Below are 13,086 nucleotides of genomic sequence, written 5' to 3'. Positions count from 1 at the left end.
CATATTCATCTGCTGCTTAATTTTTTTTAAAAAAAAATTCACATGGGGATATGAAATGAGGATTTTAGAATTGCTTGCTCTATGTTAATTTTCATTGAACACTGAGGACAGGGAGGATGATTTTTTTAAAAAAAAATAGACGTGAAATTGTCCTATATTTCTGGCCACATTATCTTGTAATTCACATTAAATCTAATGAGCAAAAAGATCAAAACAAATATGTTTACAATGCAATCCTGTATCATTGAGTGCATTGGGTCTTTCTTCCAGTTCATAGGACTGCAGATTGGCCCTGATCTGTTCATCTTTTAGATCACAAAGCTAACACTGTGGAAGTGGAAATAATTTTCATTAGAATAGCAGCAACAACAACAATGGTGACCCCAGTACAATTTGGGAACACATTATTTAGACTGGTTTTGTATGTACATGCCAGATGAGTATGTATACATATATTTAAAGCAAAGATTAGTTGTTTTACTCCTGTCTTAATCATCTTATTGTAACAAGAGTTGATTATTATAAAAAGTTTAACATGAAGACAGAAATGTTACTGTTCTGATGCACAACAAATTTTGCACCCTTTCAGACATTAAATCTGATTTATAGGTTGCCAGTTGGTTGTGGCCCACCTTTTGCTCTCAAGCAGTGGTGCTTCACCTTTTTTTGGTTCAAGAGCTATAGCTGGAGAGCTGGAGGACTTGAGGCCACAATGAAATTTTTTTGTTGTGTGCCTGCGGGTTGTTTCTGACTTATGGTGACCTTAAAGCAAGCCTATTCAGAGGAGGTGCTCCTTTGCCTTACTATGAGGTTGAGGGAATGTGACTTGCCTAAGGTCACCTAGTAGTTTCCCATGGCTGAGCAAGGATTTGAACTCTGATCTCCAGAGTCATAGTCCAATACTCAGATCACTACACCATTTTGGCTCTCAAATGAACATACCCATACATATATATCTCAGTGCTGAAGAATGCAGAGTCCCAAGCCTGTCTGCCTAATGACATCTATGAAATGTTGTGGGTGAAGGGAAAAACTCTTATTCTCCATTCATCTCCACTGAGATTGTCATTTTCTCCAGTTACCTTGGATGTTAGGGAACAGAGAAGCATCCAGATGTGGGGGACATTGTTTGTGTACTTGTGTACTTCTAGAAATTTGCAAACCCTATATTAGGCTTTTCCAAATGGAGGAAGTCACCTTCTGGCTTGGTTTCAAGTTTGTGCATTTGCATTATCCTCTTGGTAGCTTCCCAGTATTGCATTTCATCTCCCCACACACACACACACACATTCCATTCATCACCCTTTTCAAAACCTGTCTATTATACTGACACTTGGATATTGACATCTTTCCTAAACTTCCAGGGCTAAAAGGCAATAAAGAATCTTAAAATGTAAAAACAGTACTTTAAATGACTTGCATTTACAGCTGAAAGTCAGCTTGAATAATTAGTGTATGAGGTATTAGTGGCTTTCTCAACTTAAGTAGTTTTGGCTGGGCTTAATTCTCCTAATGGTTAAGGACTGTGGATATGGTTTGCCAATATGTCTGTAATAATACTGCGACAATCTTCTAACAGCTCACTAATGTACTTAGATAATGGCAATTTCAAAAGATCTGTAGGTGTAAATCCTCAGATCTGCTGATCACTGCAGAAGGGATGGTTGAAATAATTACCATTTTGGTAATTCCAAGTGTTCTTCACTTGGAATAGTTCAGTATGTAGAGAGATCTTGCAGCACCTTTGAGACTAACTGAAAGACTCTTATGTGGAAATGAAGTGGCAAGACCAGTTTGTGCCAGAGGATAAATGGACATAAATCAGACATTAGGAATGAGAATACACAAAAAATGGTGGCAAAACATTTCCTTCTCCCTAGGCATTCCATCTCATACTTCAGAACAGCGTTCCTTGAACAAAACAACTACAGTCAGCCCGTGCCATATGCGGGCTTCCCTTATGTGGCTTTCAGCTTACGTTGAAGCTGTGGTATAATTAAATGAATGGCGCGTGCACCCCATTGATTTCAGTGGGGTGTGAGCATACGAGGTTTTCTCCTTACACAGCAGGGGGGGGTCCAGAATGGATCCCCCTCATAAGGAAAGGGCTGATTGTACAAAGGTAGATTAGAAAGAGAAACAGCAGAATTGGAGTTCGTCCATAAACTTCAGTCTCTCAGCAATGGATTGAGCAGGGATAATGGCTTCCTGGCTACTACACACATTTCAACACTATCTGAGCTCATCCTCAGGAAGGCATACTACACTCATCTATTCTTCCTACCTACAGGCTAGTTTCCAAAGCCAAACTGGTCTTGCCACTTCATTTCCACAAAAAATGGCTCATTCCCAGTGTCTTTGTTCACTAATGACCATAGTTAAAACTGGACTTGCCACTTCATTTCCATACATAAAAGATTTTGAATTTGAATTGACATTTTCACATACCAATGGCATATACATGTCTGTTCCTGGTTTCCACTCCACTATATGCATCTGAGGAAGTAGACTGATGTCTATGAAAGCTCATGCTACCAACTTCTTTCTTTCAGTGAGCCTCAAAGGTGCTACAGGATCTCTCTACATACTGATTCTACAGACTATCATGACTATAGGATTCTACTACATTGGAATATTAGAATAACATGATGATTATCCAGGTTTATTTGCCCTTTTATACAAGTTTTCTCCACAGAGTGAAAATGTTGTGGTGCATCTGGTAATCTTTTGCAGTTGACAGACTTCAGGCTAGTGGGATCTAGAACTCTGAGATCCACTAACCAGAGTCAGATATAAGAGACATATATGTAGAAACTAAGATTTGTTACACATGTCAAATCTTAAATTTACTAAACCTCACCCAGAGATTTACTAGTAGATTTTGATCATCCTTTTCTTCTGAAGCCAATATTTTGTGAGCCTCTGGTAGCTGAGGTCTCTTAACAGAAATATAGCATTTACTTGGTATGTATAGCAACATTTAAAATATATTTTTTGAAGATACCTAAGAAAGTAATTGGAGTACTGCAGGCACACATTTTAAAAATTGCCTAGAGTATCTCTGGTTAGTTCCTAATGGAAAGTGGAATGAATTTTAATCTCCAGTTGAGTCAAAATACTTACCAGTGATTGTAAGTGTTAATCTAATTAATGATGAAGGCTGATCATTCTTCTTTTTTTAAAATACCTTCTGTGCAGGAGAAAGTTGACTGTTAAGTCTGTCTGCAGGTGGGGAACGCAACTATATTTTCAACTAGCTACTTGATGTGTTTTTATTTCTTTAGTTAAGTGTCTGCTTTTCTCCATTCTCCTTCTTTATGGCTAGGTGATTATCTAGAACTGTCTCTGGTTTGACAAAATGGTTATGTATCTTTTGGGCTTCCATAAGGAGAATCAAATAGTTTTGTACTCAAACTGGTTCCCTGGTGATACAAGAGTCTGGTAATCCCAGTCTGACAAGCCTCCTTCCCCCTGCTTCTGTCCTCTCATTAAGTTACATCCTTTCTGCCAGTGCTTAATAGGATTATGGCTTTGTTTATTACTGGGCAAAGAGATTTCCGACTGTCCAGTCACACCTTGGCTATAGTGGAAAAAGCAGTTGGCTAGGGCTGTACGAAGCTGTTTTATGTTTAATAAAGCTTCAGAGTGTAACAGAAGGAGGATGTGGGAATGCTAAATCACTTCTTTGGATCCTTCCATATAATAGTCTTCTGAAGAGGGCTTGGGGCATAGCAAACTTCTACTTTTTCTTGCAGTCTAATAACTGCTTTCTCAAATAACTCGCAGCATGACAGCAAACAGCTGCTGTTTTTATGTCAGCTTCTGTCTTTGAAAAGTAACACATTTGAGGCAATATTTTGCTAGGAGTTTGAAAGCTTCCTTGTCCTATAAGAAGCTTATGTTTGATACAGCCCTGCTATAAAACCTGTTTTTAGGTTAACAAAAAGCACGTTACTCTCTGCAACCTGTTCTGTGATTTCGTGGTACAACAGGTTGACATTATTTGTTGTTGTGGCACGCTTGTATTGCATGTGTTCTGTTTTTGACTTAAACTTCATTTGCTGCAGAATGTGTTTATGTTAAATCCTAAATTTGTGCAGATGCAGGTGGTAAGTGGTAGTCAGACAGTATTACAGAAGGTGGGGCAGTATTGCTACTTGGTTGTTGGGGGTTTGGTTTTTTTGTCATCTCTTTCAAGATCTGATTTGAAAAGTGGTTTTCTTGGCATGTTCAAACCTTATGGGGTAGGAATTGATGACAATTGGTTGCTTGTTTATATGCAGCTGTATTCAGATCTGAATTGCTGTGGCAAATCATGAAATGTGTAATCTGCACCAATGGAGCAACAACACCTTAATATTTGGTAGCTTTTTAGGCACCTAGAGTTTGTTGTTGTTGTTCTCAGTGGGTCAGATTGTTTTAAAAATCTTATTAAAATCCCCCAACTTTATTCTGAGATTTGTCTGTGTACAGTTGTCCCCATTTTAGCTAGTGTACGGTCATTAATTTCTGAGGAAGCACCCATTTTAGATTGACAAAGCTATACAATACTGTGTAATTCCTAGAAGATTGAATGACATGGAGAGGAAGAGAATGGATTTTCTCAAGTTATTTTCGAACAGAATTTTATATGGAAACTTTGACCTGGACTAAAACCTATTCTAATAGTTGCTCCTCCTCCTCCAAAACAAATTAAAATTTAATGAAAATGAAACTGAAAGATAGCTACTGGCAAACCTGACTGTCTGGGGCTGCATGTGGTCTGTGGCCTGTTACGCTCATCTCTGGTTTAATGTTTCAATATGCATTGCTCATCTGGCTTTTGGTGTGTGTGTGTATGTGTGTAGTAAGGTGGGCATGGACAAAGACTGTGAGGGTACAGGTTGATTCTCCCTTACCAGAAATGCATGGAACCAGTGTTTTTTTAGATTTTGGATTTTTTTTTGTAAATTGGAATATCTGTATTAGCATATATGTACATAATGAGATACCTTGGAAGTGGGACCCAAGTCTAAACACAAAATTCATTTGTTTCATATACTCCTTACACATATAGCGTAAAAGCAATTTTATACATAATATAGTTAATAATTTTTTCTTGAAACAAAATTTGTGTACATTGAACCATCAGAAAGCAGTATCACTGTCTCAGCAACCCATGTGGACTATTTTGGATTTTGGAGTATTTTGGAATTCCAGATAATGGATGTTCAACCTGTTTTAATAAGTGTGTATTGTATGAGTTCAGCATCTTCTGACCTGTTATACGCTCCAGTATATTTCAGGTTATATGGGCAGAGTTGTGTTTATATGTCTGGAATCAGGTAAGTGCTACCCAGATACTCTGATCCAGAAAACATTACGATATCAGTGCTCCTATGTGGGGGTCTCTCCTGATCTCTGTGAGCTCCAGTATTTTCCTCCACATTTTTTTTTTAAAGTTATCTTGAATGAGAGTTGCATAGCGATTGCCAGGGCACATTACGTCTGCTTTGCTACATCATGTCTTGCTGTGAGATTCCAACCTTTCAAATAATATATGTTTCCTTCACATGGGTGAAGGCCTAAGAAGGGCAGTACAGTAAGAACAGAATCAGATTACAGTAAGGAGTGGACAGTTTAATGTTGTTTGCTGAACAATAGAAGGATCTGTGTGCACTGATCCTCTAGAAGTGTGATAGCCCAGTTAGCATAAGAGTTAAGTTAGAGCTAAGTAGCCTCGTTCCACACCTAAAAAGAGGATATTTAAAAACAATTAAGCATAGTATATTCCTGTCCTTTGAATTTTCTTTTTAAAAACATAATTAAGTGATACAGGGAGTGGGAGGTAAAGTAACCAGTTTTTTTTTTATTAAAATGGTATAAAGAGAAGACTAAAACAAGAAGTGAGTTGAGAAAGAGGCACACTTAATAAAGCAGACAGGAAGAGAATCAGCCTATTTGAAATGTGGTGCTGGAAAAGAGCTTTGAAACTACGGTGAACTACTAAATGGATCTGAGAACAAATCAGGCCTGATTTGAACCATCATTAAAAAAATCTCCTTTGATCCCACTGCACTAGATAACCTTTGGCCAGTCTCCCATATCCCCTTTTTGGACAACGTATTGGGACATGTGGTAGCCTCCCAGCTCCAGTAATTTCTGGATAAAATAGGTTATCTAGATCCAATTCAGTCTGGCTTCATGCCTGGTTATGGGACAGCAACAGCTTTGGCCACCTTGGTAGGTGATCTACACAGGGAACCTGATGGGGGAGTGTGTCCCTGTAGGTTCTGCTAGCTTTTCTGTAGTTTTCAATACCATCGACCATAGTAGTCTTCTGGGTCGCCTCTCTGGAATGGGGCTTGAGGTCACTGTGTTACAGTGGCTTCAGTCATTCTTAAAGGGGTAGACTCAAAATGTGGTGCTGGGGGACTCTGGTTTGATGCCCTGGCCACTATCCTCTGATATCCTTCAGGAGGCTTGGTTCTGTCCCCCATGCTATTTGATATGTACACAGAACCACTAGGAGAGGTCATCTGGAGCTCTGAGGTTCAGTGTCATCCGTATGCTTATCAACATGTTCATGACACACAATTCTAGCTGTCCTTTCCATCCAATTCCACAGAAACTGTTTTTTTCCCCACTAACCAGTGTCTGCTATCAGTAATGGACTGGATGAGAGTGAACAAATTGAAGTTCAATCCTGATGAGACAGAGGTGCTCCTGGTCAGTCAGAAGACATAAGGGAAAAGGGATTAAGCCTGTAGTAGTTGGGGTTACACTCCCCCTGAAACCTCAGGTTTGCAGCTTGAGTGTGCTCCTGGACTTGGATCTAAGCCTGGATGCCCAGGTTTCGGCTGTGGCCAGGAGTGCATTTGAACAGTTAAAACTAGTGCACCAGCCATGAAAGTTCCCTGAGAATCCACATCTGGCTATGGTGACACATGCCTTGATTATATCTCATTTGGACTACTGTAATGCTCTACATGGGGTTACCTTTGGTGTTTGGAAGCTTCAGAGAGTTCAAAATGCTGTGGCCAGGCTGTGGGGCTAGGTACAGGGATCATAACCCCACTAACCCTGGTTGAAACACCTGGATTAGCTACAATTTCCTGGAAAAATCCAAAGTGCTGCTTTTGACATATAAACCCTACACAGCTACAGTCCAGACTATCTAAAATACTATATCTGCATATATAAGCCAGTGTATGCATTAAGATCTGAAGAGGAGGTGTAGTTGATAAGGAGAGAGAGAGCCTTGTAGTGTGTGTAATGTGATGTGCTGTATTTTAAAATCTTTAAGGCCTCATTCCCACTTACCTCTTCATTCGATTCCTGAACCGATTCTTAAATCCGGTTCAGCAAACAGAGTGGTTCCCACTATGTTTGTGCCGGTTTCAAGAATCGGTGCAGGAAGCGACAGCCGTGACTTCCCTGCCATGCTTCCCTCCATCCTCCTGGCCATACTGGAGGTGGAGGGGAGGCCAGGGCGAAAGGAGAGAGGCAAGTTGGGAGGACTGAGGCACGCTGGGGCAGAAGGAGAGAGGCAAGCCAGGAGGATGGAGTAGGCATGGAGATATGGCCAGGAGGCTGGGGAAGCTGCTGCCAGTGGGAACCAGGGCGGATTCGAATTTAATTTGATTCTGCCTGGTTCCTACTCCCACTTCCAAATAAACCAATTAAGCCCCCAAAACACCCCATTATACCAGTGTCTTTTCGATGTGGGTTAAATAGGTAAAAATGGGTAAAAGCCATGGCCCCCCTTTCCGAATTGACTCAGTGATTTGAATTAAGTAGGAACCGTGGTGGATTAAACCGGATCATTTGGAATCACGATCTGGTTTAAACCATCGTGGGAATGAGGCCTAAGTCTTTTCCTTTTCAACATTAGGAAGAACTTAGGCCTCATTCCCACTATGGTTTAAACTAGATTGTGATTCCAAATGATCCAGTTTAACCCACCACAGTTCCCACTTAATTCAAATCGTTGAACCGATTCAGTTCACCTAAACGTTTGGAAGTAAGAGATGTTCAACAGTTCAATACACTCCCTTGGAGAGTGGTGGTGTCTCCTTCTTTGAAGGTTTTTAAACAGAGTCTGGATGGCCATCTGTCAGAGCTGCTTTGATTGTGAGTTCCTGCACTGCAGGGGCTTGGACTGGATGGCCCTTGTGGTCTCTTCCACCTCTATGATTTTAAGTGACATTATATTGTAAATATGTTTTAAGTGCTTTTAACAGTATTGTTATTTAATTCTCTTTACTGTTGTAATAAATGCTTTAGCTATTGGGAGAAAGGCAGGTTTTTAAACTATTGTAAGCTGCCTTGGATTCCATTTTGGGAGAAAGGCAAGTTATAAGTGCAATAACAAACCTAATAACTCTCCCTAGAAGCCAAGAAGACTAAATTCAGGCTGTCATACTTTGGCCATATTAAGGCATGACTCACTAGAATATATTATAATGCTTGGCAAGGTGCAGGGAAGTAGCAAAAGAGGAAGACCTCAGAGTCTGTCCATCTGGTATGCGGTCTTCCTCAGTCAGGAAAGCCCTAAATCTACAAGACTTGAGTAGGACTTTGGGGGATAGGGTGACTTGGAGACTCTCATTCATAGAGTCACCATAAGATGAAGTAGACTTGAAGGCAGTTAACAAGAAGACACTGTACAGTCCTGTATCATTGTTGTTGTTGCTGCTGTTGCTGTTTTCCTTCAAGTTAGGTGACGCTAATATGAACCTTTCACGGGGCTTTCTGGGGCTGAGTGTGTGTGACTTGCCCAAGGTAACCCAGTGAGTTCTCATGGCTGGGGGGGGGGGGTTGAACCATGGTCTCCAGGGTCATAATCCATGTTGAAACCACTACACCATGTTAGTTACTTTTTAACTGTCTCATCAACCAACTGCCTCCCTAAGTTTCATGCTAATATATTTGAAGCATTTTGTATTTCTGGTCAATCTTTTTATTTTTTTGGGAAGGGGATAGCATGATTCTCAAATTCTTTTTTAAAATAACATTGTCTGTTCCCACTTTCCCAAAATTTGAGTTTTTTTTTTTTTTTTTTTTGGTCTCATGTGGGTAGTATATTTTTTTACTTCTAATTAGCTTCCTTTATTGCAGTTATGCACCAACTGTCATACTCTTGGAATTCCTGATACCTTTCCTGATGAACTTCTGCTGTGGTGGATTTGAACAACCCCCAAATCTGCCTCCTTTCAAATTTTATTGAATCATTTTTTATACATTTTTTCCTCATTTTTGAAGAAATTTCCTGATTTGAAGTTGATTATGCAGTTACTTATATGTTCTACCTTTGCGTATATATTTGATGGCACTGTAGTTTATATTCTAGGCATAACCTTTAATATTTTTGATTTGGGCCTTCCTTGGTTTCTGTAAGCAAACCTATAAATGTCTGTAAGTTCTGTACTTGGGCGTTCTGGGGGTGGTAGGAAACATCTCCACTGGGTAGAAGTTTCTTACTTCATTTAAAACACTTTCTGAAACTAAACACACTGCATGATTGATGGCAAATCACATTAATATTAATAGGGCATCAAAAATACACCTTCATCAAGAAAATGTTGACAGCTCTTCAAGGAATAATTGGCTTATTTTTTAAAAAATATATAGTATTAACTAGTGGAAAAGTGAAAAACTTTTTCTAATTGACTTGGAACTTTTCTGTTTTTCATAACTGAAATAAGCATATTTAGTTGTTTTCTGGTTCTCTAAATATTTATATGCTGTCAGGAGTTAAATGCTGACATAATTTTTTGTACTTAATCTGCTATCTTTTAATTAAAATAGGAAGGAAATATCTAGGGTAATTTGTTCAGCTTGCTTTCTCATAGCATTTCTACGATGTTCCATTTCAGCTAGCTTTTTATTAAAAACTCATCTCATTAATAGTTTTCAACTTAGGCAGTCACAATGTTGAATGTAAATTTTATGAAGCATCCTCCAGAAAAATTATTTGATATGTTCCTAACCTGTCATATTTGTTTGTACAGTATCTTACCTTTTAGTTTAAAAGCTACACCACACATGGTTACGAAGTTCTTGGTGTTGTTATTGTTAACTGCTCTCAAATTGTCTTTGACTTAAGTTAACTCCATGAATGAGAGGCCTCCAAGTCCCCTTATCATCAACAGCCCTAGTCAGGTCTTGTAGGTTCATTGCCATTGCTTCCTTGATTGACTCTATCTGCCTGTAATGCCATCTTCTTCTTTTCCTATTGCCTTCAACCTTACCAAGCATTATTATCTTTTGTAGTGAGTCATGTCTTCTCTTGATATGTCCAAAGTACAACAGTCTCAGTGTAATCATCTTGGCTTCCAAGAAGAATTCAGGCTTGATTTACTGTAGAACTCATTTGTTGATTTAGCAATTCATGGTGTCTGTAGAACTTTCTTCCAGCACCATGTTTCAAATGAGTTTCAAATCAGCTTTCTTCACAGTCCAGCTTTCACAACCATACAGTTGCCCTTCACTTTCATCACTGAAATCACTTTCAGGAAGTGTATTTTGTTTTTCAAAAAGTCTGTACAGCATTATGAAATGTTTATGAATATTGATATATAATCCTTTTTTTTCAAATAAAAAAAATGCTGTCTCTAAGCTAAATGAATACAAATGTTTTATCTTCTTAGAAACATTCAGTTATGTGCTAGAGAGCGAGGAAATACAATGGGCCCTTGGTTTCCTCTGGGGTTTGGTTCCAGGACACACACTCCCATGGAATATGTTTATTCGGTCAATGACCAGCAAAAATAAAATAAAATAAAATAATACAAAGCATAATACAAAGTATAACAATAAACCTCAAGTGATACACAACAAAATAAAATAAAATAAAATGGAGTGATATAGAAATACGCTTTGGTTCTCCTGTGACTTTATGGATTTCATAATTACATTATTTATACAAAATTTTAAAAGATTTCAAAAGCCCAGTACGTACGTACAACAATGGATTTCGAAATGATTCAGTACAATAGAGTACTATCAAATTAAAATAAATTAAAATAGGTACAAAGTTTGTATTCCCTATAACAATTAATTTTTACAACTTTAGAGTAATAATATTAAAATAAAATAAAATACACATGCATTTAAGGTAGAAAGGTATTATTTACTGGATTTGTCTTATTTTCATTGCAGCAACACAAAATTTAGCAACTCGATACATAATATGAGGGTTTGAGTCCCGAAGTAGGTATTTGACACAAAAGTTATCTGAATACCCCAACCATTTTTCTTTTAAAGGTGTAATATATATTGCCCTGATATCCTCATAGAATTTACAGCATAGTAGAACATGTGCGATAGTTTCTACTTCTACTTCACCACAAGGGCAAGTACGCTCAGTTATGGGAATTTTACTAAATCGGCCTTGCAGTAGTGCAGATGGAAGGATGTTAAATCTGGCTTTGAAAAAAGCAGTTCTCAATCTGGGAAATGTTAATTTTTGTAGATAACTTGCAGGTTCCCATACTCCCTTATTTATCAAGAATCTGTTATGTTCTGGGACTCTACCAAGCTCATTCTGAAGTTCCACATCCTTTATTCTTTGAATAACTATTTGTTTAGCTTGATCATTATTTTGTGATAACAAAAATAAAGGGGAAAGTCCATGAGAAGCCAATTTAAGTTCTATCGCTTTTTTTCATGGCGAGACAAAATTATCCATCAAAACTAATGGGGTTAAACTCACTGGAAAAAATTGAATTTTTAACCAGTAGGTTATCATCAGCTTCCAGGCCCTCACTTCAATTAAAGGCATGCCTGTCTCGAGCCCTAGCTGGGCATTTGGTGCGCCCAAGATTGACCGCAAAAAAATTGTCTGCACTGCTTCCTGCACACTCACCAAATAGATTCCTGTTTGAGACCCACACAAGATTTGAGCCAATGTTTTGGCCTCCAAGAGTTTTAGGGCAGCAGGCACTAGCCAACCTCCAGCATTGTTGAAAAAATGCTTAATAGTGTTCATTGATTGGCGGCCACTTGCGCTACATAACTCTGATGGGCATTCCAAATGCCTTTAGAGTGAAAAACCACCCCAAGATATTTGAATGTAGTAACCTGTTATAATTTATGTACAGTCCATCCTCGCCTTATGCAGGGGATCCGTTCCGGATCCCTCTGCGTAAGGTGAATTCCACCTATGCTCGAGCCCCATTGGAAACAATGGGGCTCGTGTGTGGTGACGCGCGTGCACGGGGCGCAATGGGTGCGCGCGCCCATTCAATTGAATGGGACGCGCCACCCCTTCCGCCCTGTGCGCGCCCCGCGGCTTGAGCGTGTATGCTCAAAGCCGCGTATGGCGTGCCCGCGTATGGCGTGGGCGCACTGTAGTAACCTGTTGAATGTAGTAATGTTCTAATTTATGCCCTTCCACTTTCCAAGAGTACTGTCTGGCTCTCTTAGCAAAGACAAGAATTTTGGATTTATCAAAATTAAGAACCAGATGATTTTGTCTACAGTAGTTTAGTGTTGCAGCAATTGCTCTTTTCAATCCAATGGTTGTTGGTGAAAACAAAACAGCATCATTGGCGTAAAGAAGGATCGGAATTTTACACTGAGCCAAATTGGGTGCATGAGTATCCATGGTATGCAAAAGATCTATAAATGAATTAATATAAAGGTTAAACAGAGTGGGAGCAAGAATACAACCCTGGTGGACTCCTCTCTGCACATTTACTAAGCCAGAGAGTGATCCGAGAGGGTTACACCTCACTCTCAGTGTGGAATTAGAGTATAATTTTTGCATCCATGAATTTCAATATCCACACCCCTATGGATATTGAAATTCATGGATGCTCAAGTCCCATTAAATACAGTGGCACAGTAGGTTGATGGCCCTTGCATAAAATAACAAATTCAAGGTTTTTATTTTTGGAATTTATATATTTTTAAAATATTTTCAAACTGTGAATGCTTGAATCCATGGGGGAAAAACCTGTGGATATGGAGGGCTGACTGTACATTCAGTGTGCTCGCACATTGTATTTTATTTTCTGGTCTGCTGGAATGTGGCAGATTCTGGATCTTAGGTGTGTCCTTATACACTAGGAGTATTGATACTGTCTGCTGTTACCTTGTTGA

The 13,086-nt window shown here is 39.0% G+C and overlaps 1 protein-coding gene across 14 annotated transcripts in view; it reads left to right on the top strand.

Moving 5' to 3' along the window:
• The window catches only part of ELAVL2 (ELAV like RNA binding protein 2), a 495,600-nt gene that overhangs the window by 405,817 nt on the left and 76,697 nt on the right, over nucleotides 1–13,086 (top strand). The gene's annotated exons all lie outside the window — the stretch shown is intronic.

This window comes from Sceloporus undulatus, chromosome 2, assembly GCF_019175285.1.
Source record: "Sceloporus undulatus isolate JIND9_A2432 ecotype Alabama chromosome 2, SceUnd_v1.1, whole genome shotgun sequence".
Taxonomy (NCBI): Eukaryota; Metazoa; Chordata; class Lepidosauria; order Squamata; family Phrynosomatidae; genus Sceloporus; species Sceloporus undulatus.
This window is presented reverse-complemented; position numbering and strand designations above follow the sequence as displayed.